The sequence below is a fragment of the Chiloscyllium plagiosum genome, unplaced genomic scaffold (genome assembly GCF_037043375.1).
Source record: "Chiloscyllium plagiosum isolate Xiang-an unplaced genomic scaffold, Cpla_swu_hap1 HiC_scaffold_202, whole genome shotgun sequence".
NCBI classification, from domain to species: Eukaryota; Metazoa; Chordata; class Chondrichthyes; order Orectolobiformes; family Hemiscylliidae; genus Chiloscyllium; species Chiloscyllium plagiosum.
In genome coordinates this window covers 22,501-27,500 of record NW_028270341.1, presented here as the reverse complement: position 1 = coordinate 27,500, position 5,000 = coordinate 22,501, and positions in this window count along the sequence as shown.

Sequence of the window (5,000 nt, the reverse complement as noted above, 5' to 3'; positions counted from 1 at the left end):
TGAGTCAGTACAAATCAGTAACCAGTGACACTTAGAATTTTTTCCAGTCAGTACAAATCAGTAACCAACGACACTTAGAATTTTTTTGATGCAGTACAAATCAGTAACCAAGGACACTTAGAATTTTTTAGAGTCAGTACAAATCAGTAACCAGTGACACTTAGAATTTTTTTGATGCAGTACAAATCAGTAACCAACGACACTTAGAATTTTTTCCAGTCAGTACAAATCAGTAACCAGTGACACTTAGAATTTTTTTGAGTCAGTACAAATCAGTAACCAGTGACACTTAGATTTTTTTTGAGGCAGTACAAATCAGTAACCAGTGACACTTAGAATTTTTTCCAGTCAGTACAAATCAGTAACCAACGACACTTAGAATTTTTTAGAGTCAGTACAAATCAGTAACCAGTGACACTTAGAATTTTTTAGGCTCAGTACAAATCAGTAACCAGTGACACTTAGATTTTTTAGGGTCCAGACTGTGATGGGAGCGAACTTGACTGCTCATACCGACTTTGAGTGCTCGAGGCCGGCTAGCCCGGCCGGATTTGACCCGGTGGTTACAAATCAGTAAACAACGTCACTTAGAATTTATTTCAGTCAGTACAAATCAGTAACCATCGACACTTAGAATTTTATTCAGTCAGTACAAATCAGTAACCAGTGACACTTAGAATTTTTTAGGATCCAAACTGTGATGGGAGCGAACTTGACTGCTCATACCGGTTTTGCGTGCTCGGGGCCGGCTAGCCCAGCCGGATTTGACCCGGTGGTTCAGCCGAAGGTCTCGACTTTGAGAGCGGACCGGCCCCCGCGTTCGGGCCGATTTTCGTGCATTTCCCAAGTCGGCAAGTGGTCCAAACTGTGATGGGAGCGAACTTGACTGCTCATACCGACTTTGAGTGCTCGAGGCCGGCTAGCCCGGCCGGATTTGACCCGGTGGTTACAAATCAGTAAACAACGTCACTTAGAATTTATTTCAGTCAGTACAAATCAGTAACCATCGACACTTAGAATTTTTTTGAGTCAGTACAAATCAGTAACCAGTGACACTTAGAATTTTTTAGGGTCCAGACTGTGATGGGAGCGAACTTGACTGCTCATACCGACTTTGAGTGCTCGAGGCCGGCTAGCCCGGCCGGATTTGACCCGGTGGTTACAAATCAGTAACCAACGACACTTAGAATTTTATTCAGTCAGTACAAATCAGTCACCAGTGACACTTAGACTTTTTTAGGGTCCAGACTGTGATGGGAGCGAACTTGACTGCTCGTGCCGACTTTGAGTGCTCGAGGCCGGCTAGCCCAGCCGGATTTGACCCGGTGGTTCTGCCGAAGGTCTCGCCTTCGAGAGCGGACCCTGCCACCGTGTTCAGGCCGAGTTTCATGCATTTCCAACGTTGGGAAATCAGTAACCAGAAAAACTTAGAAAAAATGCCCAAAAAGAAGAAACCAGTAACCAGAAAAACTTAGAAAAATGCCCGAAAACGAGAAATGAGTAACCAGAAAAACTTAGAAAAATGCCCGAAAATGAGAAATGAGTAACCAGAAAAACTTAGAAAAATGCCCGAAAATGAGAAATGAGTAACCAGAAAAACTTAGAAAAATGCCCAAAAAGAAGAAATCAGTAACTAGAAAAACTTAGAAAAATGCCCAAAAATAAGAAATGAGTAACCAGAAAAACTTAGAAAAATGCCCAAAAAGAAGAAATCAGTAACTAGAAAAACTTAGAAAAATGCCCGAAAATGAGAAATGAGTAACCAGAAAAACTTAGAAAAATGCCCAAAAAGAAGAAATGAGTAACTAGAAAAACTTAGAAAAATGCCCAAAAAGAAGAAATCAGTAACTAGAAAAACTTAGAAAAATGCCCGAAAATGAGAAATGAGTAACCAGAAAAACTTAGAAAAATGCCCAAAAAGAAGAAATGAGTAACCAGAAAAACTTAGAAAAATGCCCAAAAAGAAGAAATGAGTAACCAGAAAAACTTAGAAAAATGCCCAAAAAGAAGAAATCAGTAACTAGAAAAACTTAGAAAAATGCCCGAAAATGAGAAATGAGTAACCAGAAAAACTTAGAAAAATGCCCAAAAAGAAGAAGTGAGTAACCAGAAAAACTTAGAAAAATGCCCAAAAAGAAGAAATGAGTAACCAGAAAAACTTAGAAAAATGCCCAAAAAGAAGAAATCAGTAACTAGAAAAACTTAGAAAAATGCCCGAAAATGAGAAATGAGTAACCAGAAAAACTTAGAAAAATGCCCAAAAAGAAGAAATGAGTAACCAGAAAAACTTAGAAAAATGCCCAAAAAGAAGAAATCAGTAACTAGAAAAACTTAGAAAAATGCCCGAAAATGAGAAATGAGTAACCAGAAAAACTTAGAAAAATGATCAAAAATAATAAATCAGTAACCAGAAAAACTTAGGAAAAAACACTTAGAAAATTTTTCAGCAAAGTGTGAAAAATATTCTAAGTGTCAGCGGAGGAAAGTGCCGAAGCATCGGGAAAGATTCACAAACTCGCGCCGAACATGTGTTCCGAAGTGCCGCAGGAACTGTGTGAATTGAGCCCGGCAAATGGCCAACTGTCATTTTGTGTCTGCAGCCCGAAAACTTTAACTTTGTCTGTCGCGGAAGTCCCGAGCGGGAAAAATCCAAACGGTTTTGCGGGGATCGAGTTCCAGAGCGATGCAGTCAAATTTGAAATTCAGACCCATTCAGTGCCACTTGCATTTGTTACACAGTGAGGTTGGCGGGGTACCCGGAGATTTCTGGGAACACGATTTTTAGAACAAAATGGCGGCGCGGGACCTTTTTGAAAGGCATCCGAAAAACGGTTCCACGGGCATAGCACTCTAATGGCGGGTATGAGTGCATGCTGGAGAGCTCTTGGAAGTCGAATTTTTGACACTTTGTCAATTTTTTGACAGAATTGCCAAACTCTCCCTGTCTGTTCTAAGAGTCGGTCAGAGACCTGTGTGGAGGTCTCTTGACACGATTGGAGGGCGGGCAATCCCCACGTTGACTCCGGCCGTCCCTCCACAGGCGCTCGTGTCCAAAATGAAGGCGAGAGACGCGAGTGGCCTGGTTCCCTTGGGTGCTGCCAGGAAGGATGCGGGCTGACCCTTGCCTGAGCACTCCCTAAAGCCTCTTACGAGTCGAGGGCCGGCCTCGGGCGCCGCACGACCGGCTCTGGGAGTGGGTGGCCGCTATTGTGAATAGGCTGGTCCTTCCCGCTGCCACCCGGCCAAGTGCGACGGCTCTGCCGCCCTGCGGTGCTCGTCACCCAGGTTTGGGGAACTCGGTCAGAGGCTGTGGCGGGGGGTCTCTTGACACGATTGGAGGACGGGCCATCCCCACGTTGACTCCGGCCGTCCCTCCACAGGCGCTCGTGTCCAAAATGAAGGCGAGAGACGCGAGTGGCCTGGTTCCCTTGGGTGCTGCCAGGAAGGGTGCGGGCTGACCCTTGCCTGAGCACTCCGTAAAGCCTCTTACGAGTCGAGGGCCGGCCTCGGGCGCCGCACGACCGGCTCTGGGAGTGGGTGGCCGCTATTGTGAATAGGCTGGTCCTTCCTGCTGCCATCCGGCCAAGTGCGACGGCTCTGCCGCCCTGCGCTGCTCGTCACCCAGGTTTGGGGAACTCGGTCAGAGGCCGTGGCGGGGGGTCTCTTGACACGATTGGAGGACGGGCCATCCCCACGTTGACTCCGGCCGTCCCTCCACAGGTGCTCGTGTCCAAAATGAAGGCGAGAGACGCGAGTGGCCTGGATCCCTTGGGTGCCGCCAGGAAGGGTGTGGGCTGACCCTTGCCTGAGCACACGTTAAAGCCTCTTACGAGTCGAGGGCCGGCCTCGGGCGCCGAACGACCGGCTCTGGGAGTGGGTGGCCGCTATTGTGAATAGGCTGGTCCTTCCTGCTGCCATCCGGCCAAGTGCGACGGCTCTGCCGCCCTGCGCTGCTCGTCACCCAGGTTTGGGGAACTCGGTCAGAGGCCGGTGCGGGGGGTCTCTTGACACGATTGGAGGACGGGCCATCCCCACGTTGACTCCGGCCGTCCCTCCACAGGCGCTCGTGTCCAAAATGAAGGCGAGAGACGCGAGTGGCCTGGATCCCTAGGGTGCCGCCAGGAAGGGTGTGGGCTGACCCTTGCCTGAGCACACGTTAAAGCCCCTTACGAGTCGAGGCACGGCCTCGGGCGCCGCACGACCGGCTCTGGGAGTGGGTGGCCGCTATTGTGTATAGGCTGGTCCTTCCCGCTGCCATCCGGCCAAGTGCGACGGCGCTGCCGCCCTGCGGTGCTCGTCACCCAGGTTTGGGGAACTCGGTCAGAGGCCGGTGCGGGGGTCTCTTGACACGATTGGAGGACGGGCCACCCCCACGTTGACTCCGGCCGTCCGTCCACAGGCGCTCGTGTCCAAAATGAAGGCGAGAGACGCGAGTGGCCTGGATCCCTTGGGTGCCGCCAGGAAGGGTGTAGGCTGGCCCTTGCCTGAGCACACTGTAAAGCCTCTTACGAGTCGAGGGTCGGCCTCGGGCGCCGCACGACCGGCTCTGGGAGTGGGTGGCCGCTATTGTGAATAGGCTGGTCCTTCCCGCTGCCATCCGGCCAAGTGCGACGGCTCTGCCGCCCTGCGCTGCTCGTCACCCAGGTTTGGGGAACTCGGTCAGAGGCCGGTGCGGGGGGTCTCTTGACACGATTGGAGGACGGGCCATCCCCACGTTGACTCCGGCCGTCCGTCCACAGGCGCTCGTGTCCAAAACGAAGGCGAGAGACGCGAGTGGCCTGGATCCCTTGGGTGCCGCCAGGAAGGGTGTGGGCTGACCCTTGCCTGAGCACACGTTAAAGCCTCTTACGAGTCGAGGGTCGGCCTCGGGCGCCGCACGACCGGCTCTGGGAGTGGGTGGCCGCTATTGTGAATAGGCTGGTCCTTCCCGCTGCCACCCGGCCAAGTGCGACGGCTCTGCCGCCCTGCGGTGCTCGTCACCCAGGTTTGTGCAAGTCGGT